The sequence below is a fragment of the Hemitrygon akajei genome, chromosome 3, assembly GCF_048418815.1.
Source record: "Hemitrygon akajei chromosome 3, sHemAka1.3, whole genome shotgun sequence".
Lineage (NCBI taxonomy): Eukaryota > Metazoa > Chordata > Chondrichthyes > Myliobatiformes > Dasyatidae > Hemitrygon > Hemitrygon akajei.
The window spans coordinates 166,534,267-166,561,193 of NC_133126.1; positions in this window are offsets into that span (position 1 = coordinate 166,534,267).

The window sequence follows — 26,927 nt, forward strand, 5'->3', positions numbered from 1 at the left end:
AATTACGCTCTGTCGAGAATCTAATCCTCCCCACCGATTGAACCCAAATTACGTCTGTCCAGAATCTAAGCTTCCTCACAAATTGAACACTTACTACACTGTACAAAATTTAATCTTCCCCACAGATTGAACCTCAATCACAATGTGTCCAGAATCAAATCTTCCCGACAGATTGAAATGTAATTACACTCTGTCCAGAATCAAATCTTTCCCACAGATTGAACCCCAATTACACTATGCCCAGAATCTAAACTTCCCCACAGATTGAACCGTAAGTACACTCTCTCCAGAATCAAATGTTCCGCACAAACTGAACCCCAATTATGAACTGTCCAGAATCTAATTATCCCCACAGATTGAACCCCAATTACACTCTGTCCGGAATCTAATCTTCCCCACAGATTGAACCGTAATTACACTCTGTCCAGAATCAAATGTTCAGCACAAACTGAACGCAAATTACACTCTGTCCAGAATCTAATCTTCCCCACAGATTGAATCCCAATTACACTCTTTCCAGAATCTAATCTTCACCAGAGATTGATCCCGAATTACGCTATGTCCAGAATCTAATCCTCCCCACCGACTGAACCCAAATTACGTCTGTCAAGAATCTAATCTTCCTCACAAATTGAACCCGTACTACACTGTACAAAATTTAATCTTCCCCACAGATTGAACCCCAATTACACTCTGTCCAGAATGAAATCTTCCCCACAGACTGAACACGAATTACACTCTGTCCAGAATGTCATCTTCCCCAGAGATTGAACACGAATTATACTCTGTCTAGAATGTAATCTTCCCCACAGATTGAACAGTAATTACACTCTGTGCAGAATCTCATCTCTCCCACAGATTGAACCCAAATTACACTCAGTACAGAATCTAATCTTCCCCAGAGATTGTATCCAAATTACGCTATTTCCAGAATTTAATCTTCCCCACAGATTGAACTGTAATTACACTCTGTCCAGAATCATAGCTTCTCCACAGATTGAACCCCAATTACACTCTGTCCAGAATGTAAACTTACCCACAGATTGAACACGAATTATACTCTGTCTAGAATGTAATCTTCCCCACAGATTGAACAGTAATTACACTCTGTGCAGAATCTAATCTTCCCAAGAGATTGAATCCAAATTACGCACTTTCCAGAATCTAATCTTCCCCAAAGATTGAACCCCAATTACACTCTGTCCAGAATCTAATCTTCCCCACACATTGAACGCGAATTAAACTCTGTCCGGAATGTTATCTTCCCCAGAAATTGAACCCCAATTACACTCTTTCTAGAATATAATCTTCCCCACAGATTGAACCTGAATTACACTCTGCCGATAATCTAATCTTCCCCACAGATTGAACACCAATTACACTCTGTTCAGAACCTAATTATCCCCACAGACTGAACCCGAATTACACTCTGTCCAGAATCTAATCTTCCCTATAGATTAAAACTGAATTGCACTCTGTCCAGAATCTCATTTTCTCCACAGATTGAATCCCAATTACACTCAGTCCAGAATCTAATCATCCTCACAGATTGAACCCCAATTACACTGTGACCAGAAAATAATCTTCCCCACAGTTTGAACCCAAATTACACTCTGTCCAGTATCTAATCTTCCCCACAGATTGAGCCCGAATTACGCTCTGTCCTGAATCAAATCTTCCCCACAGATTGAAAACCAATTGCACTCTGTCCAGAATGTAATCTTCCCCACATATTGAACCCAAATTACTCTCTGTCCAGTATCTAATCTTTCCCTCAGATTGAATCCCAATTACACTCTTTCCAGAATCTAATCTTCACCAGAGATTGATCCCGAATTACGCTATGTCCAGAATCTAATCCTCCCCACCGATTGAAATGTAATTACACTCTGTCCAGAATCAAATCTTCCCCACAGATTGAACCTCAATTACACTATGCGCAGAATCAAAACTTCCCCACAGATTGAACCGTAATTACACTCTCTCCAGAATCAAATGTTCCGCACAAACTGAACCCCAGTTACGAACTGTCCAGAATCTAATCATCCCCACAGATTGAACCGTAATTACACTCTGTCCAGAATGTATTCTTCCCCACAGACTTAACCCAAATTACGCTCTGTCCAGAATGTCATCTTCCCCAGAGATTGAACCCGAATTATACTCTGTCTAGAATCTGATCATCCCCACAGATTGAACCCGAATGACACTCTGTCCAGATTCTAATCTCCCCCACAGATTGAACGTGAATTACACTCTGTCCAGAATCTTAGCTTCCCCACAGATTGAACCCCAATTACAATCTGTCCAGAATGAAAACTTACCCACAGATTGAACACGAATTATACTCTGTCTAGAAAGTAATCTTCCCCACAGATTGAACAGTAATTACACTCTGTGCAGAATCTAATCTTCCCAAGAGATTGAATCCAAATTACGCTCTTTCCAGAATTTAATCTTCCCCACAGATTGAACACCAATTACACTCTGTCCAGAATCTAAGATTCCCCACAGATTGAACCCGAATTACACTCTGTCCAGAATCTAATCTTCCCCACACATTGAACGCGAATTACACTGTGTCCGGAATGTTATCTTACCCAGAGATTGAACCCCAATTAAACTCTTTCTGGAAAATAATCTTCCCCACAGATTGAACCTGAATTACACTCTGCCGATAATCTAATCTTCCCCACAGATTGAACGCCAATTATACTCTGTCCAGAATCTAATCTTCCCCACAGATTGAACCCGAATTACACTCTGTCCAGAATCTACTCTTCCCCATAGATTAAACCTGAATTTCACTCTGTCCAGAATCTCATTTTCTCCACAGATTGAATCCCAATTACACTCAGTCCAGAATCTAATCTTCCTCACAGATTGAACCCCAATTACACTGTGACCAGAATATAATCTAGACCACAGATTGAACCCAAATTACACTCTGTCCAGTAGCTAATCTTCCCCACAGATTGAGCCCGAATTACACTCTGTCCAGAATCAAATCTTCCCCACAGATTGAAACCCAATTGCACTCTGTCCAGAATCTAATCTTCCCCACAGATTGAACCCAAATTACTCTCAGTCCAGTATCTAATCTTCCCCTCAGATTGAATCCCAATTACACTCTGTCCAGAATCTAATCTTCCCCACAGATTGAACCGTAATTACACTCTGTCCAGAAACAAATGTTCAGCACAAACTGAACGCAAATTACACTCTGTCCAGAATCTAATCTTCCCCACAGATTGAATCCCAATTACACTCTTTCCAGAATCTAATCTTCACCAGAGATTGATCCCGAATTACGCTATGTCCAGAATCTAATCCTCCCCACCGACTGAACCCAAATTACGTCTGTCAAGAATCTAATCTTCCTCACAAATTGAACCCGTACTACACTGTACAAAATTTAATCTTCCCCACAGATTGAACCCCAATTACACTCTGTCCAGAATGTAATCTTCCCCACAGACTGAACACGAATTACACTCTGTCCAGAATGTCATCTTCCCCAGAGATTGAACACGAATTATACTCTGTCTAGAATGTAATCTTCCCCACAGATTGAACAGTAATTACACTCTGTGCAGAATCTCATCTCTCCCACAGATTGAACCCAAATTACACTCAGTACAGAATCTAATCTTCCCCACATATTGAACCCAAATTACTCTCTGTCCAGTATCTAATCTTCCCCTCAGATTGAATCCCAATTACACTCTTTCCAGAATCTAATCTTCACCAGAGATTGATCCCGAATTACGCTATGTCCAGAATCAAATCCTCCCCTCCGATTGAAATGTAATTACACTCAGTCCAGAATCAAATCTTCCCCACAGATTGAACCTCAATTACACTATGCGCAGAATCTAAACTTCCCCACAGATTGAACCGTAATTACACTCTCTCCAGAATCAAATGTTCCGCACAAACTGAACCCCAGTTACGAACTGTCCAGAATCTAATCATCCCCACAGATTGAAACCCAATTACACTCTGTCCAGAATCAAATGTTCCGCACAAACTGAACACAAATTACACTCTGACCAGAATCTAATCTTCCCCACAGATTGAACCCAAATTACACTCTGTCCAGTATCTAATCTTCCCCACAGATTGAACGCCAATTACACTCTGTTCAGAATCTAATTATCCCCACAGATTGAAACCGAATTACACTCTGTCCAGAATCTAATCTTCCGTATAGCTTAAACCTGAATTGCACTCTGTCCAGAATCTCATTTCTCCACAGATTGAATCCCAATTACACTCAGTTCAGAATCTAATCTTCCTCACAGATTGAACCCCAATTACACTGTGACCAGAATATAATCTTCCCCACAGTTTGAACCCAAATTACACTCTGTCCAGTATCTAATCTTCCCCACAGATTGAGCCCGAATTACACTCTGTCCTGAATCAAATCTTCCCCACAGATTGAAAACCAATTGCACTCTGTCCAGAATCTAATCTTCCCCACAGATTGAACCCAAATTACTCTCTGTCCAGTATCTAATCTTCCCCTCAGATTGAATCCCAATTACACTCTTTCCAGAATCTAATCTTCACCAGAGATTGATCCCGAATTACGCTCTGTTGAGAATCTAATCCTCCCCACCGATTGAACCCAAATTACGTCTGTCCAGAATCTAAGCTTCCTCACAAATTGAACACTTACTACACTGTACAAAATTTAATCTTCCCCACAGATTGAACCGTAATTACAATGTGTCCAGAATCAAATCTTCCCCACAGATTGAAATGTAATTACACTATGCCCAGAATCTAAACTTCCCCACAGATTGAACCGTAATTACACTCTATCCAGAATCAAATGTTCCGCACAAACTGAACCCCAATTATGAACTGTCCAGAATCTAATTATCCCCACAGATTGAACCCCAATTACACTCTGTCCAGAATCTAATCTTCCCCACAGATTGAACCGTAATTACACTCTGTCCAGAATCAAATGTTCAGCACAAACTGAACGCAAATTACACTCTGTCCAGAATCTAATCTTCCCCACAGATTGAATCCCAATTACACTCTTTCCAGAATCTAATCTTCACCAGAGATTGATCCCGAATTACGCTATGTCCAGAATCTAATCCTCCCCACCGACTGAACCCAAATTACACTCTGTCCAGAATCAAATGTTCTGCACAAACTGAACACAAATTACACTCTGACCAGAATCTAATCATCCCCACAGATTGAAACCCAATTACACTCTGTCCAGAATCAAATGTTCCGCACAAACTGAACACAAATTACACTCTGACCAGAATCTAATCTTCCCCACAGATTGAACCCAAATTACACTCTGTCCAGTATCTAATCTTCCCCACAGATTGAACGCCAATTACACTCTGTTCAGAATCTAATTATCCCCACAGATTGAAACCGAATTACACTCTGTCCAGAATCTAATCTTCCGTATAGCTTAAACCTGAATTGCACTCTGTCCAGAATCTCATTTCTCCACAGATTGAATCCCAATTACACTCAGTTCAGAATCTAATCTTCCTCACAGATTGAACCCCAATTACACTGTGACCAGAATATAATCTTCCCCACAGTTTGAACCCAAATTACACTCTGTCCAGTATCTAATCTTCCCCACAGATTGAGCCCGAATTACACTCTGTCCTGAATCAAATCTTCCCCACAGATTGAAAACCAATTGCACTCTGTCCAGAATCTAATCTTCCCCACAGATTGAACCCAAATTACTCTCTGTCCAGTATCTAATCTTCCCCTCAGATTGAATCCCAATTACACTCTTTCCAGAATCTAATCTTCACCAGAGATTGATCCCGAATTACGCTCTGTTGAGAATCTAATCCTCCCCACCGATTGAACCCAAATTACGTCTGTCCAGAATCTAAGCTTCCTCACAAATTGAACACTTACTACACTGTACAAAATTTAATCTTCCCCACAGATTGAACCTCAATCACAATGTGTCCAGAATCAAATCTTCCCCACAGATTGAAATGTAATTACACTCTGTCCAGAATCAAATCTTCCTCACAGATTGAACCCCAATTACACTATGCCCAGAATCTAAACTTCCCCACAGATTGAACCGTAATTACACTCTATCCAGAATCAAATGTTCCGCACAAACTGAACCCCAATTATGAACTGTCCAGAATCTAATTATCCCCACAGATTGAACCCCAATTACACTCTGTCCAGAATCTAATCTTCCCCACAGATTGAACCGTAATTACACTCTGTCCAGAATCAAATGTTCAGCACAAACTGAACGCAAATTACACTCTGTCCAGAATCTAATCTTCCCCACAGATTGAATCCCAATTACACTCTTTCCAGAATCTAATCTTCACCAGAGATTGATCCCGAATTACGCTATGTCCAGAATCTAATCCTCCCCACCGACTGAACCCAAATTACGTCTGTCAAGAATCTAATCTTCCTCACAAATTGAACCCGTACTACACTGTACAAAATTTAATCTTCCCCACAGATTGAACCCCAATTACACTCTGTCCAGAATGTAATCTTCCCCACAGACTGAACACGAATTACACTCTGTCCAGGATGTCATCTTCCCCAGAGATTGAACACGAATTATACTCTGTCTAGAATGTAATCTTCCCCACAGATTGAACAGTAATTACACTCTGTGCAGAATCTCATCTCTCCCACAGATTGAACCCAAATTACACTCAGTACAGAATCTAATCTTCCCCACATATTGAACCCAAATTACTCTCTGTCCAGTATCTAATCTTCCCCTCAGATTGAATCCCAATTACACTCTTTCCAGAATCTAATCTTCACCAGAGATTGATCCCGAATTACGCTATGTCCAGAATCTAATCCTCCCCACCGATTGAAATGTAATTACACTCAGTCCAGAATCAAATCTTCCCCACAGATTGAACCTCAATTACACTATGCGCAGAATCTAAACTTCCCCACAGATTGAACCGTAATTACACTCTCTCCAGAATCAAATGTTCCGCACAAACTGAACCACAGTTACGAACTGTCCAGAATCTAATCATCCCCACAGATTGAACCCCAATTACACTCTGTCCAGAATCAAATGTTCTGCACAAACTGAACACAAATTACACTCTGACCAGAATCTAATCATCCCCACAGATTGAAACCCAATTACACGCTGTCCAGAATCAAATGTTCCGCACAAACTGAACACAAATTACACTCTGACCAGAATCTAATCTTCCCCACAGATTGAACCCAAATTACACTCTGTGCAGTATCTAATCTTCCCCACAGATTGAACGCCAATTACACTCTGTTCAGAATCTAATTATCCCCACAGATTGAAACCGAATTACACTCTGTCCAGAATCTAATCTTCCGTATAGCTTAAACCTGAATTGCACTCTATCCAGAATCTCATTTCTCCACAGATTGAATCCCAATTACACTCAGTTCAGAATCTAATCTTCCTCACAGATTGAACCCCAATTACACTGTGACCAGAATATAATCTTCCCCACAGTTTGAACCCAAATTACACTCTGTCCAGTATCTAATCTTCCCCACAGATTGAGCCCGAATTACACTCTGTCCTGAATCAAATCTTCCCCACAGATTGAAAACCAATTGCACTCTGTCCAGAATCTAATCTTCCCCACAGATTGAACCCAAATTACTCTCTGTCCAGTATCTAATCTTCCCCTCAGATTGAATCCCAATTACACTCTTTCCAGAATCTAATCTTCACCAGAGATTGATCCCGAATTACGCTCTGTCCAGAATCTAATCCTCCCCACCGACTGAACCCAAATTACGTCTGTCCAGAATCTAAGCTTCCTCACAAATTGAACACTTACTACACTGTACAAAATTTAATCTTCCCCACAGATTGAACCCCAATTACACTCTGTCCAGAATCAAATCTTCCCCACAGATTGAAATGTGATTACACTCTGTCCAGAATCAAATCTTCCCCAGAGATTGAACCTCAATTACACTATGCCCAGAATCTAAACTTCCCCACAGATTGAACCGTAATTACACTCTCTCCAGAATCAAATGATCCGCACAAACTGAACCCCAATTACGAACTGTCCAAAATCTAATCTTCCCCACAGATTGAACCGTAATTACACTCTGTCCAGAATCAAATGTTCCGCACAAACTGAACGCAAATTACACTCTGTCCAGAATCTAATCTTCCCCACAGATTGAACCGTAATTACACTCTCTCCAGAATCAAATGTTCCGCACAAACTGAACCCCAATTATGAACTGTCCAGAATCTAATTATCCCCACAGATTGAACCCCAATTACACTCTGTCCAGAATCTAATCTTCCCCACAGATTGAACCGTAATTACACTCTGTCCAGAATCAAATGTTCAGCACAAACTGAACGCAAATTACACTCTGTCCAGAATCTAATCTTCCTCACAAATTGAACCCATACTACACTGTACAAAATTTAATCTTCCCCACAGATTGAACCCCAATTACACTCTGTCCAGAATGTAATCTTCCCCAGAGACTTAACCCAAATTACGCTCTGTCCAGAATGTCATCTTCCCCAGAGATTGAACCCAAATTATACTTTGTCTAGAATCTAATTATCCCCACAGATTGAAACCGAATTACACTCTGTCCAGAATCTAATCTTCCGTATAGCTTAAACCTGAATTGCACTCTGTCCAGAATCTCATTTCTCCACAGATTGAATCCCAATTACACTCAGTTCAGAATCTAATCTTCCTCACAGATTGAACCCCAATTACACTGTGACCAGAATATAATCTTCCCCACAGTTTGAACCCAAATTACACTCTGTCCAGTATCTAATCTTCCCCACAGATTGAGCCCGAATTACACTCTGTCCTGAATCAAATCTTCCCCACAGATTGAAAACCAATTGCACTCTGTCCAGAATCTAATCTTCCCCACAGATTGAACCCAAATTACTCTCTGTCCAGTATCTAATCTTCCCCTCAGATTGAATCCCAATTACACTCTTTCCAGAATCTAATCTTCACCAGAGATTGATCCCGAATTACGCTCTGTTGAGAATCTAATCCTCCCCACCGACTGAACCCAAATTACGTCTGTCCAGAATCTAAGCTTCCTCACAAATTGAACACTTACTACACTGTACAAAATTTAATCTTCCCCACAGATTGAACCCCAATCACAATGTGTCCAGAATCAAATCTTCCCCACAGATTGAAATGTAATTACACTCTGTCCAGAATCAAATCTTCCTCACAGATTGAACCCCAATTACACTATGCCCAGAATCTAAACTTCCCCACAGATTGAACCGTAATTACACTCTATCCAGAATCAAATGTTCCGCACAAACTGAACCCCAATTATGAACTGTCCAGAATCTAATTATCCCCACAGATTGAACCCCAATTACACTCTGTCCAGAATCTAATCTTCCCCACAGATTGAACCGTAATTACACTCTGTCCAGAATCAAATGTTCAGCACAAACTGAACGCAAATTACACTCTGTCCAGAATCTAATCTTCCCCACAGATTGAATCCCAATTACACTCTTTCCAGAATCTAATCTTCACCAGAGATTGATCCCGAATTACGCTATGTCCAGAATCTAATCCTCCCCACCGACTGAACCCAAATTACGTCTGTCAAGAATCTAATCTTCCTCACAAATTGAACCCGTACTACACTGTACAAAATTTAATCTTCCCCACAGATTGAACCCCAATTACACTCTGTCCAGAATGTAATCTTCCCCACAGACTGAACACGAATTACACTCTGTCCAGGATGTCATCTTCCCCAGAGATTGAACACGAATTATACTCTGTCTAGAATGTAATCTTCCCCACAGATTGAACAGTAATTACACTCTGTGCAGAATCTCATCTCTCCCACAGATTGAACCCAAATTACACTCAGTACAGAATCTAATCTTCCCCACATATTGAACCCAAATTACTCTCTGTCCAGTATCTAATCTTCCCCTCAGATTGAATCCCAATTACACTCTTTCCAGAATCTAATCTTCACCAGAGATTGATCCCGAATTACGCTATGTCCAGAATCTAATCCTCCCCACCGATTGAAATGTAATTACACTCAGTCCAGAATCAAATCTTCCCCACAGATTGAACCTCAATTACACTATGCGCAGAATCTAAACTTCCCCACAGATTGAACCGTAATTACACTCTCTCCAGAATCAAATGTTCCGCACAAACTGAACCCCAGTTACGAACTGTCCAGAATCTAATCATCCCCACAGATTGAACCCCAATTACACTCTGTCCAGAATCAAATGTTCTGCACAAACTGAACACAAATTACACTCTGACCAGAATCTAATCATCCCCACAGATTGAAACCCAATTACACTCTGTCCAGAATCAAATGTTCCGCACAAACTGAACAAAAATTACACTCTGACCAGAATCTAATCTTCCCCACAGATTGAACCCAAATTACACTCTGTCCAGTATCTAATCTTCCCCACAGATTGAACGCCAATTACACTCTGTTCAGAATCTAATTATCCCCACAGATTGAAACCGAATTACACTCTGTCCAGAATCTAATCTTCCGTATAGCTTAAACCTGAATTGCACTCTGTCCAGAATCTCATTTCTCCACAGATTGAATCCCAATTACACTCAGTTCAGAATCTAATCTTCCTCACAGATTGAACCCCAATTACACTGTGACCAGAATATAATCTTCCCCACAGTTTGAACCCAAATTACACTCTGTCCAGTATCTAATCTTCCCCACAGATTGAGCCCGAATTACACTCTGTCCTGAATCAAATCTTCCCCACAGATTGAAAACCAATTGCACTCTGTCCAGAATCTAATCTTCCCCACAGATTGAACCCAAATTACTCTCTGTCCAGTATCTAATCTTCCCCTCAGATTGAATCCCAATTACACTCTTTCCAGAATCTAATCTTCACCAGAGATTGATCCCGAATTACGCTCTGTTGAGAATCTAATCCTCCCCACCGATTGAACCCAAATTACGTCTGTCCAGAATCTAAGCTTCCTCACAAATTGAACACTTACTACACTGTACAAAATTTAATCTTCCCCACAGATTGAACCTCAATCACAATGTGTCCAGAATCAAATCTTCCCCACAGATTGAAATGTAATTACACTCTGTCCAGAATCAAATCTTCCCCACAGATTGAACCTCAATTACACTATGCCCAGAATCTAAACTTCCCCACAGATTGAACCGTAATTACACTCTCTCCAGAATCAAATGATCCGCACAAACTGAACCCCAATTACGAACTGTCCAAAATCTAATCTTCCCCACAGATTGAACCGTAATTACACTCTGTCCAGAATCAAATGTTCCGCACAAACTGAACGCAAATTACACTCTTTCCAGAATCTAATCTTCCCCACAGATTGAACCGTAATTACACTCTCTCCAGAATCAAATGTTCCGCACAAACTGAACCCCAATTATGAACTGTCCAGAATCTAATTATCCCCACAGATTGAACCCCAATTACACTCTGTCCAGAATCTAATCTTCCCCACAGATTGAACCGTAATTACACTCTGTCCAGAATCAAATGTTCAGCACAAACTGAACGCAAATTACACTCTGTCCAGAATATAATCTTCCTCACAAATTGAACCCATACTACACTGTACAAAATTTAATCTTCCCCACAGATTGAACCCCAATTACACTCTGTCCAGAATGTAATCTTCCCCAGAGACTTAACCCAAATTACGCTCTGTCCAGAATGTCATCTTCCCCAGAGATTGAACCCAAATTATACTTTGTCTAGAATCTAATCATCCCCACAGATTGAACCCGAATGACACTCTGTCCAGAATCTAATCTCCCCCACAGATTGAACCGTAATTACACTCTGTCCAGAATCTAATCTTCCCCACAGATTGAACGTGAATTACTCTCTGTCCAGAATCTTAGTTTCCCCACAGATTGAACCCCAATTACACTCTGTCCAGAATGTAAACTTACCCACAGATTGAACACGAATTATACTCTGTCTAGAATGTAATCTTCCCCACAGATTGAACAGTAATTACACTCTGTGCAGAATCTAATCTTCCCAAGAGATTGAATCCAAATTACGCTCTTTCCAGAATTTAATCTTCCCCACAGATTGAACACCAATTACACTCTGTCCAGAATCTAAGCTTCCCCACAGATTGAACCCGAATTACACTCTGTCCAGAATCTAATCTTCCCCACACATTGAACGCGAATTACACTGTGTCCGGAATGTTATCTTCCCCAGAGATTGAACCCCAATTACACTCTTTCTATAAAATAATCTTCACCAGAGATTGATCCCGAATTACGCTCTGTCGAGAATCTAAGCTTCCTCACAGATTGAACCCCAATTACACTCTGTCCAGAATCTAATCTTCCCCACAGATTGAACCCCAATTACACTCTGTCCAGAATGTAATCTTCCCCAGAGACTTAACCCAAATTACGCTCTGTCCAGAATGTCATCTTCCCCAGAGATTGAACCCAAATTATACTTTGTCTAGAATCTAATTATCCCCACAGATTGAAACCGAATTACACTCTGTCCAGAATCTAATCTTCCGTATAGCTTAAACCTGAATTGCACTCTGTCCAGAATCTCATTTCTCCACAGATTGAATCCCAATTACACTCAGTTCAGAATCTAATCTTCCTCACAGATTGAACCCCAATTACACTGTGACCAGAATATAATCTTCCCCACAGTTTGAACCCAAATTACACTCTGTCCAGTATCTAATCTTCCCCACAGATTGAGCCCGAATTACACTCTGTCCTGAATCAAATCTTCCCCACAGATTGAAAACCAATTGCACTCTGTCCAGAATCTAATCTTCCCCACAGATTGAACCCAAATTACTCTCTGTCCAGTATCTAATCTTCCCCTCAGATTGAATCCCAATTACACTCTTTCCAGAATCTAATCTTCACCAGAGATTGATCCCGAATTACGCTCTGTTGAGAATCTAATCCTCCCCACCGACTGAACCCAAATTACGTCTGTCCAGAATCTAAGCTTCCTCACAAATTGAACACTTACTACACTGTACAAAATTTAATCTTCCCCACAGATTGAACCCCAATCACAATGTGTCCAGAATCAAATCTTCCCCACAGATTGAAATGTAATTACACTCTGTCCAGAATCAAATCTTCCTCACAGATTGAACCCCAATTACACTATGCCCAGAATCTAAACTTCCCCACAGTTTGAACCGTAATTACACTCTATCCAGAATCAAATGTTCCGCACAAACTGAACCCCAATTATGAACTGTCCAGAATCTAATTATCCCCACAGATTGAACCCCAATTACACTCTGTCCAGAATCTAATCTTCCCCACAGATTGAACCGTAATTACACTCTGTCCAGAATCAAATGTTCAGCACAAACTGAACGCAAATTACACTCTGTCCAGAATCTAATCTTCCCCACAGATTGAATCCCAATTACACTCTTTCCAGAATCTAATCTTCACCAGAGATTGATCCCGAATTACGCTATGTCCAGAATCTAATCCTCCCCACCGACTGAACCCAAATTACGTCTGTCAAGAATCTAATCTTCCTCACAAATTGAACCCGTACTACACTGTACAAAATTTAATCTTCCCCACAGATTGAACCCCAATTACACTCTGTCCAGAATGTAATCTTCCCCACAGACTGAACACGAATTACACTCTGTCCAGGATGTCATCTTCCCCAGAGATTGAACACGAATTATACTCTGTCTACAATGTAATCTTCCCCACAGATTGAACAGTAATTACACTCTGTGCAGAATCTCATCTCTCCCACAGATTGAACCCAAATTACACTCAGTACAGAATCTAATCTTCCCCATATATTGAACCCAAATTACTCTCTGTCCAGTATCTAATCTTCCCCTCAGATTGAATCCCAATTACACTCTTTCCAGAATCTAATCTTCACCAGAGATTGATCCCGAATTACGCTATGTCCAGAATCTAATCCTCCCCACCGATTGAAATGTAATTACACTCAGTCCAGAATCAAATCTTCCCCACAGATTGAACCTCAATTACACTATGCGCAGAATCTAAACTTCCCCACAGATTGAACCGTAATTACACTCTCTCCAGAATCAAATGTTCCGCACAAACTGAACCCCAGTTACGAACTGTCCAGAATCTAATCATCCCCACAGATTGAACCCCAATTACACTCTGTCCAGAATCAAATGTTCTGCACAAACTGAACACAAATTACACTCTGACCAGAATCTAATCATCCCCACAGATTGAAACCCAATTACACTCTGTCCAGAATCAAATGTTCCGCACAAACTGAACACAAATTACACTCTGACCAGAATCTAATCTTCCCCACAGATTGAACCCAAATTACACTCTGTCCAGTATCTAATCTTCCCCACAGATTGAACGCCAATTACACTCTGTTCAGAATCTAATTATCCCCACAGATTGAAACCGAATTACACTCTGTCCAGAATCTAATCTTCCGTATAGCTTAAACCTGAATTGCACTCTGTCCAGAATCTCATTTCTCCACAGATTGAATCCCAATTACACTCAGTTCAGAATCTAATCTTCCTCACAGATTGAACCCCAATTACACTGTGACCAGAATATAATCTTCCCCACAGTTTGAACCCAAATTACACTCTGTCCAGTATCTAATCTTCCCCACAGATTGAGCCCGAATTACACTCTGTCCTGAATCAAATCTTCCCCACAGATTGAAAACCAATTGCACTCTGTCCAGAATCTAATCTTCCCCACAGATTGAACCCAAATTACTCTCTGTCCAGTATCTAATCTTCCCCTCAGATTGAATCCCAATTACACTCTTTCCAGAATCTAATCTTCACCAGAGATTGATCCCGAATTACGCTCTGTTGAGAATCTAATCCTCCCCACCGATTGAACCCAAATTACGTCTGTCCAGAATCTAAGCTTCCTCACAAATTGAACACTTACTACACTGTACAAAATTTAATCTTCCCCACAGATTGAACCTCAATCACAATGTGTCCAGAATCAAATCTTCCCCACAGATTGAAATGTAATTACACTCTGTCCAGAATCAAATCTTCCCCACAGATTGAACCTCAATTACACTATGCCCAGAATCTAAACTTCCCCACAGATTGAACCGTAATTACACTCTCTCCAGAATCAAATGATCCGCACAAACTGAACCCCAATTACGAACTGTCCAAAATCTAATCTTCCCCACAGATTGAACCGTAATTACACTCTGTCCAGAATCAAATGTTCCGCACAAACTGAACGCAAATTACACTCTTTCCAGAATCTAATCTTCCCCACAGATTGAACCGTAATTACACTCTCTCCAGAATCAAATGTTCCGCACAAACTGAACCCCAATTATGAACTGTCCAGAATCTAATTATCCCCACAGATTGAACCCCAATTACACTCTGTCCAGAATCTAATCTTCCCCACAGATTGAACCGTAATTACACTCTGTCCAGAATCAAATGTTCAGCACAAACTGAACGCAAATTACACTCTGTCCAGAATATAATCTTCCTCACAAATTGAACCCATACTACACTGTACAAAATTTAATCTTCCCCACAGATTGAACCCCAATTACACTCTATCCAGAATGTAATCTTCCCCAGAGACTTAACCCAAATTACGCTCTGTCCAGAATGTCATCTTCCCCAGAGATTGAACCCAAATTATACTTTGTCTAGAATCTAATCATCCCCACAGATTGAACCCGAATGACACTCTGTCCAGAATCTAATCTTCCCCACAGATTGAACGTGAATTACTCTCTGTCCAGAATCTTAGTTTCCCCACAGATTGAACCCCAATTACACTCTGTCCAGAATGTAAACTTACCCACAGATTGAACACGAATTATACTCTGTCTAGAATGTAATCTTCCCCACAGATTGAACAGTAATTACACTCTGTGCAGAATCTAATCTTCCCAAGAGATTGAATCCAAATTACGCTCTTTCCAGAATTTAATCTTCCCCACAGATTGAACACCAATTACACTCTGTCCAGAATCTAAGCTTCCCCACAGATTGAACCCGAATTACACTCTGTCCAGAATCTAATCTTCCCCACACATTGAACGCGAATTACACTGTGTCCGGAATGTTATCTTCCCCAGAGATTGAACCCCAATTACACTCTTTCTATAAAATAATCTTCACCAGAGATTGATCCCGAATTACGCTCTGTCGAGAATCTAAGCTTCCTCACAAATTGAACACTTACTACACTGTACAAAATTTAATCTTCCCCACAGATTGAACCCCAATTACAATGTGTCCAGAATCAAATCTTCCCGACAGATTGAAATGTAATTACACTCTGTCCAGAATCAAATCTTTCCCACAGATTGAACCCCAATTACACTATGCCCAGAATCTAAACTTCCCCACAGATTGAACCGTAAGTACACTCTCTCCAGAATCAAATGTTCCGCACAAACTGAACCCCAATTATGAACTGTCCAGAATCTAATTATCCCCACAGATTGAACCCCAATTACACTCTGTCCGGAATCTAATCTTCCCCACAGATTGAACCGTAATTACACTCTGTCCAGAATCAAATGTTCAGCACAAACTGAACGCAAATTACACTCTGTCCAGAATCTAATCTTCCCCACAGATTGAATCCCAATTACACTCTTTCCAGAATCTAATCTTCACCAGAGATTGATCCCGAATTACGCTATGTCCAGAATCTAATCCTCCCCACCGACTGAACCCAAATTACGTCTGTCAAGAATCTAATCTTCCTCACAAATTGAACCCGTACTACACTGTACAAAATTTAATCTTCCCCACAGATTGAACCCCAATTACACTCTGTCCAGAATGTAATCTTCCCCACAGACTGAACACGAATTACACTCTGTCCAGAATGTCATCTTCCCCAGAGATTGAACACGAATTATACTCTGTCTAGAATGTAATCTTCCCCACAGATTGAACAGTAATTACACTCTGTGCAGAATCTCATCTCTCCCACAGATTGAACCCAAATTAAACTCAGTGCAGAATCTAATCTTCCCCAGAGATTGTATCCAAATTACGCTATTTCCAGAATTTAATCTTCCCCACAGATTGAACTGTAATTACACTCTGTCCAGAATCATAGCTTCTCCACAGATTGAACCCCAATTACACTCTGTCCAGAATGTAAACTTACCCACAGATTGAACACGAATTATACTCTGTCTAGAATGTAATCTTCCCCACAGATTGAACAGTAATTACACTCTGTGCAGAATCTAATCTTCCCAAGAGATTGAATCCAAATTACGCTCTTTCCAGAATCTAATCTTCCCCAAAGATTGAACCCCAATTACACTCTGTCCAGAATCTAATCTTCCCCACACATTGAACGCGAATTAAACTCTGTCCGGAATGTTATCTTCCCCAGAAATTGAACCCCAATTACACTCTTTCTAGAATATAATCTTCCCCACAGATTGAACCTGAATTACACTCTGCCGATAATCTAATCTTCCCCACAGATTGAACACCAATTACACTCTGTTCAGAACCTAATTATCCCCACAGACTGAACCCGAATTACACTCTGTCCAGAATCTAATCTTCCCTATAGATTAAAACTGAATTGCACTCTGTCCAGAATCTCATTTTCTCCACAGATTGAATCCCAATTACACTCAGTCCAGAATCTAATCATCCTCACAGATTGAACCCCAATTACACTGTGACCAGAATATAATCTTCCCCACAGTTTGAACCCAAATTACACTCTGTCCAGTATCTAATCTTCCCCACAGATTGAGCCCGAATTACGCTCTGTCCTGAATCAAATCTTCCCCACAGATTGAAAACCAATTGCACTCTGTCCAGAATGTAATCTTCCCCACATATTGAACCCAAATTACTCTCTGTCCAGTATCTAATCTTTCCCTCAGATTGAATCCCAATTACACTCTTTCCAGAATCTAATCTTCACCAGAGATTGATCCCGAATTACGCTATGTCCAGAATCTAATCCTCCCCACCGATTGAAATGTAATTACACTCTGTCCAGAATCAAATCTTCCCCACAGATTGAACCTCAATTACACTATGCGCAGAATCAAAACTTCCCCACAGATTGAACCGTAATTACACTCTCTCCAGAATCAAATGTTCCGCACAAACTGAACCCCAGTTACGAACTGTCCAGAATCTAATCATCCCCACAGATTGAACCGTAATTACACTCTGTCCAGAATGTATTCTTCCCCACAGACTTAACCCAAATTACGCTCTGTCCAGAATGTCATCTTCCCCAGAGATTGAACCCGAATTATACTCTGTCTAGAATCTGATCATCCCCACAGATTGAACGTGAATTACACTCTGTCCAGAATCTTAGCTTCCCCACAGATTGAACCACAATTACAATCTGTCCAGAATGAAAACTTACCCACAGATTGAACACGAATTATACTCTGTCTAGAAAGTAATCTTCCCCACAGATTGAACAGTAATTACACTCTGTGCAGAATCTAATCTTCCCAAGAGATTGAATCCAAATTACGCTCTTTCCAGAATTTAATCTTCCCCACAGATTGAACACCAATTACACTCTGTCCAGAATCTAAGATTCCCCACAGATTGAACCCGAATTACACTCTGTCCAGAATCTAATCTTCCCCACACATTGAACGCGAATTACACTGTGTCCGGAATGTTATCTTACCCAGAGATTGAACCCCAATTACACTCTTTCTGGAAAATAATCTTCCCCACAGATTGAACCTGAATTACACTCTGCCGATAATCTAATCTTCCCCACAGATTGAACGCCAATTATACTCTGTCCAGAATCTAATCTTCCCCACAGATTGAACCCGAATTACACTCTGTCCAGAATCTACTCTTCCCCATAGATTAAACCTGAATTGCACTCTGTCCAGAATCTCATTTTCTCCACAGATTGAATCCCAATTACACTCAGTCCAGAATCAAATCTTCCCCACAGATTGAACCTCAATTACACTATGCGCAGAATCTAAACTTCCCCACAGATTGAACCGTAATTACACTCTCTCCAGAATCAAATGTTCCGCACAAACTGAACCCCAGTTACGAACTGTCCAGAATCTAATCATCCCCACAGATTGAACCCCAATTACACTCTGTCCAGAATCAAATGTTCTGCACAAACTGAACACAAATTACACTCTGACCAGAATCTAATCATCCCCACAGATTGAAACCCAATTACACTCTGTCCAGAATCAAATGTTCCGCACAAACTGAACACAAATTACACTCTGACCAGAATCTAATCTTCCCCACAGATTGAACCCAAATTACACTCTGTCCAGTATCTAATCTTCCCCACAGATTGAACGCCAATTACACTCAGTTCAGAATCTAATTATCCCCACAGATTGAAACCGAATTACACTCTGTCCAGAATCTAATCTTCCGTATAGCTTAAACCTGAATTGCACTCTGTCCAGAATCTCATTTCTCCACAGATTGAATCCCAATTACACTCAGTTCAGAATCTAATCTTCCTCACAGATTGAACCCCAATTACACTGTGACCAGAATATAATCTTCCCCACAGTTTGAACCCAAATTACACTCTGTCCAGTATCTAATCTTCCCCACAGATTGAGCCCGAATTACACTCTGTCCTGAATCAAATCTTCCCCACAGATTGAAAACCAATTGCACTCTGTCCAGAATCTAATCTTCCCCACAGATTGAACCCAAATTACTCTCTGTCCAGTATCTAATCTTCCCCTCAGATTGAATCCCAATTACACTCTTTCCAGAATCTAATCTTCACCAGAGATTGATCCCGAATTACGCTCTGTTGAGAATCTAATCCTCCCCACCGATTGAACCCAAATTACGTCTGTCCAGAATATAAGCTTCCTCACAAATTGAACCCCTACTACACTGTACAAAATTTAATCTTCCCCACAGATTGAACCCCAATTACAATGTGTCCAGAATCAAATCTTCCCGACAGATTGAAATGTAATTACACTCTGTCCAGAATCAAATCTTCCCCACAGATTGAACCCCAATTACACTCTGTCCAGAATGTAATCTTCCCCACAGACTGAACACGAATTACACTCTTTCCAGAATCAAATCTTCCCCACAGATTGAACCTCAATTACACTATGCCCAGAATCTAAACTTCCCCACAGATTGAACCGTAATTACACTCTCTCCAGAATCAAATGATCCGCACAAACTGAACCCCAATTACGAACTGTCCAAAATCTAATCTTCCCCACAGATTGAACCGTAATTACACTCTGTCCAGAATCAAATGTTCCGCACAAACTGAACGCAAATTACACTCTGTCCAGAATCTAATCTTCCCCACAGATTGAACCGTAATTACACTCTCTCCAGAATCAAATGTTCCGCACAAACTGAACCCCAATTATGAACTGTCCAGAATCTAATTATCCCCACAGATTGAACCCCAATTACACTCTGTCCAGAATCTAATCTTCCCCACAGATTGAACCGTAATTACACTCTGTCCAGAATCAAATGTTCAGCACAAACTGAACGCAAATTACACTCTGTCCAGAATCTAATCTTCCTCACAAATTGAACCCATACTACACTGTACAAAATTTAATCTTCCCCACAGATTGAACCCCAATTACACTCTGTCCAGAATGTAATCTTCCCCAGAGACTTAACCCAAATTACGCTCTGTCCAGAATGTCATCTTCCCCAGAGATTGAACCCAAATTATACTTTGTCTAGAATCTAATCATCCCCACAGATTGAACCCGAATGACACTCTGTCCAGAATCTAATCTCCCCCACAGATTGAACCGTAATTACACTCTGTCCAGAATCTAATCTTCCCCACAGATTGAACGTGAATTACTCTCTGTCCAGAATCTTAGTTTCCCCACAGATTGAACCCCAATTACACTCTGTCCAGAATGTAAACTTACCCACAGATTGAACATGAATTATACTCTGTCTAGAATGTAATCTTCCCCACAGATTGAACAGTAATTACACTCTGTGCAGAATCTAATCTTCCCAAGAGAATCAATCCAAATTACGCTCTTTCCAGAATTTAATCTTCCCCACAGATTGAACACCAATTACACTCTGTCCAGAATCTAAGCTTCCCCACAGATTGAACCCGAATTACACTCTGTCCAGAATCTAATCTTCCCCACACATTGAACGCGAATTACACTGTGTCCGGAATGTTATCTTCCCCAGAGATTGAACCCCAATTACACTCTTTCTAGAAAATAATCTTCCCCACAGATTGAACCTGAATTACACTCTGCCGATAATCTAATCTTCCCCACAAATTGAACACCAATTATACTCTGTCCAGAATCTTATCTTCCCCACAGATTGAACCCGAATTACACTCTGTCCAGAATCTAATCTTCCCCATAGATTAAACCTGAATTGCACTCTGTCCAGAATCTCATTTTCTCCACAGATTGAATCCCAATTACACTCAGTCCAGAATCTAATCTTCCTCACAGATTGAACCCCAATTACACTCTGTCCAGTAGCTAATCTTCCCCACAGATTGAACCCAAATTACTCTCAGTCCAGTATCTAATCTTCCCCTCAGATTGAATCCCAATTACACTCTTTCCAGAATCTAATCTTCACCAGAGATTGATCCCGAATTACGCTCTGTCGAGAATCTAATCCTCCCCACCGATTGAACCCAAATTACGTCTGTCCAGAATCTAAGCTTCCTCACAAATTGAACACTTACTACACTGTACAAAATTTAATCTTCCCCACAGATTGAACCCCAATTACAATGTGTCCAGAATCAAATCTTCCCGACAGATTGAAATGTAATTACACTCTGTCCAGAATCAAATCTTTCCCACAGATTGAACCCCAATTACACTATGCCCAGAATCTAAACTTCCCCACAGATTGAACCGTAAGTACACTCTCTCCAGAATCAAATGTTCCGCACAAACTGAACCCCAATTATGAACTGTCCAGAATCTAATTATCCCCACAGATTGAACCCCAATTACACTCTGTCCGGAATCTAATCTTCCCCACAGATTGAACCGTAATTACACTCTGTCCAGAATCAAATGTTCAGCACAAACTGAACGCAAATTACACTCTGTCCAGAATCTAATCTTCCCCACAGATTGAATCCCAATTACACTCTTTCCAGAATCTAATCTTCACCAGAGATTGATCCCGAATTACGCTATGTCCAGAATCTAATCCTCCCCACCGACTGAACCCAAATTACGTCTGTCAAGAATCTAATCTTCCTCACAAATTGAACCCGTACTACACTGTACAAAATTTAATCTTCCCCACAGATTGAACCCCAATTACACTCTGTCCAGAATGTAATCTTCCCCACAGACTGAACACGAATTACACTCTGTCCAGAATGTCATCTTCCCCAGAGATTGAACACGAATTATACTCTGTCTAGAATGTAATCTTCCCCACAGATTGAACAGTAATTACACTCTGTGCAGAATCTCATCTCTCCCACAGATTGAACCCAAATTAAACTCAGTGCAGAATCTAATCTTCCCCAGAGATTGTATCCAAATTACGCTATTTCCAGAATTTAATCTTCCCCACAGATTGAACTGTAATTACACTCTGTCCAGAATCATAGCTTCTCCACAGATTGAACCCCAATTACACTCTGTCCAGAATGTAAACTTACCCACAGATTGAACACGAATTATACTCTGTCTAGAATGTAATCTTCCCCACAGATTGAACAGTAATTACACTCTGTGCAGAATCTAATCTTCCCAAGAGATTGAATCCAAATTACGCTCTTTCCAGAATCTAATCTTCCCCAAAGATTGAACCCCAATTACACTCTGTCCAGAATCTAATCTTCCCCACACATTGAACGCGAATTAAACTCTGTCCGGAATGTTATCTTCCCCAGAAATTGAACCCCAATTACACTCTTTCTAGAATATAATCTTCCCCACAGATTGAACCTGAATTACACTCTGCCGATAATCTAATCTTCCCCACAGATTGAACACCAATTACACTCTGTTCAGAACCTAATTATCCCCACAGACTGAACCCGAATTACACTCTGTCCAGAATCTAATCTTCCCTATAGATTAAAACTGAATTGCACTCTGTCCAGAATCTCATTTTCTCCACAGATTGAATCCCAATTACACTCAGTCCAGAATCTAATCATCCTCACAGATTGAACCCCAATTACACTGTGACCAGAATATAATCTTCCCCACAGTTTGAACCCAAATTACACTCTGTCCAGTATCTAATCTTCCCCACAGATTGAGCCCGAATTACGCTCTGTCCTGAATCAAATCTTCCCCACAGATTGAAAACCAATTGCACTCTGTCCAGAATGTAATCTTCCCCACATATTGAACCCAAATTACTCTCTGTCCAGTATCTAATCTTTCCCTCAGATTGAATCCCAATTACACTCTTTCCAGAATCTAATCTTCACCAGAGATTGATCCCGAATTACGCTATGTCCAGAATCTAATCCTCCCCACCGATTGAAATGTAATTACACTCTGTCCAGAATCAAATCTTCCCCACAGATTGAACCTCAATTACACTATGCGCAGAATCAAAACTTCCCCACAGATTGAACCGTAATTACACTCTCTCCAGAATCAAATGTTCCGCACAAACTGAACCCCAGTTACGAACTGTCCAGAATCTAATCATCCCCACAGATTGAACCGTAATTACACTCTGTCCAGAATGTATTCTTCCCCACAGACTTAACCCAAATTACGCTCTGTCCAGAATGTCATCTTCCCCAGAGATTGAACCCGAATTATACTCTGTCTAGAATCTGATCATCCCCACAGATTGAACGTGAATTACACTCTGTCCAGAATCTTAGCTTCCCCACAGATTGAACCACAATTACAATCTGTCCAGAATGAAAACTTACCCACAGATTGAACACGAATTATACTCTGTCTAGAAAGTAATCTTCCCCACAGATTGAACAGTAATTACACTCTGTGCAGAATCTAATCTTCCCAAGAGATTGAATCCAAATTACGCTCTTTCCAGAATTTAATCTTCCCCACAGATTGAACACCAATTACACTCTGTCCAGAATCTAAGATTCCCCACAGATTGAACCCGAATTACACTCTGTCCAGAATCTAATCTTCCCCACACATTGAACGCGAATTACACTGTGTCCGGAATGTTATCTTACCCAGAGATTGAACCCCAATTACACTCTTTCTGGAAAATAATCTTCCCCACAGATTGAACCTGAATTACACTCTGCCGATAATCTAATCTTCCCCACAGATTGAACGCCAATTATACTCTGTCCAGAATCTAATCTTCCCCACAGATTGAACCCGAATTACACTCTGTCCAGAATCTACTCTTCCCCATAGATTAAACCTGAATTGCACTCTGTCCAGAATCTCATTTTCTCCACAGATTGAATCCCAATTACACTCAGTCCAGAATCAAATCTTCCCCACAGATTGAACCTCAATTACACTATGCGCAGAATCTAAACTTCCCCACAGATTGAACCGTAATTACACTCTCTCCAGAATCAAATGTTCCGCACAAACTGAACCCCAGTTACGAACTGTCCAGAATCTAATCATCCCCACAGATTGAACCCCAATTACACTCTGTCCAGAATCAAATGTTCTGCACAAACTGAACACAAATTACACTCTGACCAGAATCTAATCATCCCCACAGATTGAAACCCAATTACACTCTGTCCAGAATCAAATGTTCCGCACAAACTGAACACAAATTACACTCTGACCAGAATCTAATCTTCCCCACAGATTGAACCCAAATTACACTCTGTCCAGTATCTAATCTTCCCCACAGATTGAACGCCAATTACACTCAGTTCAGAATCTAATTATCCCCACAGATTGAAACCGAATTACACTCTGTCCAGAATCTAATCTTCCGTATAGCTTAAACCTGAATTGCACTCTGTCCAGAATCTCATTTCTCCACAGATTGAATCCCAATTACACTCAGTTCAGAATCTAATCTTCCTCACAGATTGAACCCCAATTACACTGTGACCAGAATATAATCTTCCCCACAGTTTGAACCCAAATTACACTCTGTCCAGTATCTAATCTTCCCCACAGATTGAGCCCGAATTACACTCTGTCCTGAATCAAATCTTCCCCACAGATTGAAAACCAATTGCACTCTGTCCAGAATCTAATCTTCCCCACAGATTGAACCCAAATTACTCTCTGTCCAGTATCTAATCTTCCCCTCAGATTGAATCCCAATTACACTCTTTCCAGAATCTAATCTTCACCAGAGATTGATCCCGAATTACGCTCTGTTGAGAATCTAATCCTCCCCACCGATTGAACCCAAATTACGTCTGTCCAGAATATAAGCTTCCTCACAAATTGAACCCCTACTACACTGTACAAAATTTAATCTTCCCCACAGATTGAACCCCAATTACAATGTGTCCAGAATCAAATCTTCCCGACAGATTGAAATGTAATTACACTCTGTCCAGAATCAAATCTTCCCCACAGATTGAACCCCAATTACACTCTGTCCAGAATGTAATCTTCCCCACAGACTGAACACGAATTACACTCTTTCCAGAATCAAATCTTCCCCACAGATTGAACCTCAATTACACTATGCCCAGAATCTAAACTTCCCCACAGATTGAACCGTAATTACACTCTCTCCAGAATCAAATGATCCGCACAAACTGAACCCCAATTACGAACTGTCCAAAATCTAATCTTCCCCACAGATTGAACCGTAATTACACTCTGTCCAGAATCAAATGTTCCGCACAAACTGAACGCAAATTACACTCTGTCCAGAATCTAATCTTCCCCACAGATTGAACCGTAATTACACTCTCTCCAGAATCAAATGTTCCGCACAAACTGAACCCCAATTATGAACTGTCCAGAATCTAATTATCCCCACAGATTGAACCCCAATTACACTCTGTCCAGAATCTAATCTTCCCCACAGATTGAACCGTAATTACACTCTGTCCAGAATCAAATGTTCAGCACAAACTGAACGCAAATTACACTCTGTCCAGAATCTAATCTTCCTCACAAATTGAACCCATACTACACTGTACAAAATTTAATCTTCCCCACAGATTGAACCCCAATTACACTCTGTCCAGAATGTAATCTTCCCCAGAGACTTAACCCAAATTACGCTCTGTCCAGAATGTCATCTTCCCCAGAGATTGAACCCAAATTATACTTTGTCTAGAATCTAATCATCCCCACAGATTGAACCCGAATGACACTCTGTCCAGAATCTAATCTCCCCCACAGATTGAACCGTAATTACACTCTGTCCAGAATCTAATCTTCCCCACAGATTGAACGTGAATTACTCTCTGTCCAGAATCTTAGTTTCCCCACAGATTGAACCCCAATTACACTCTGTCCAGAATGTAAACTTACCCACAGATTGAACACGAATTATACTCTGTCTAGAATGTAATCTTCCCCACAGATTGAACAGTAATTACACTCTGTGCAGAATCTAATCTTCCCAAGAGAATCAATCCAAATTACGCTCTTTCCAGAATTTAATCTTCCCCACAGATTGAACACCAATTACACTCTGTCCAGAATCTAAGCTTCCCCACAGATTGAACCCGAATTACACTCTGTCCAGAATCTAATCTTCCCCACACATTGAACGCGAATTACACTGTGTCCGGAATGTTATCTTCCCCAGAGATTGAACCCCAATTACACTCTTTCTAGAAAATAATCTTCCCCACAGATTGAACCTGAATTACACTCTGCCGATAATCTAATCTTCCCCACAAATTGAACACCAATTATACTCTGTCCAGAATCTTATCTTCCCCACAGATTGAACCCG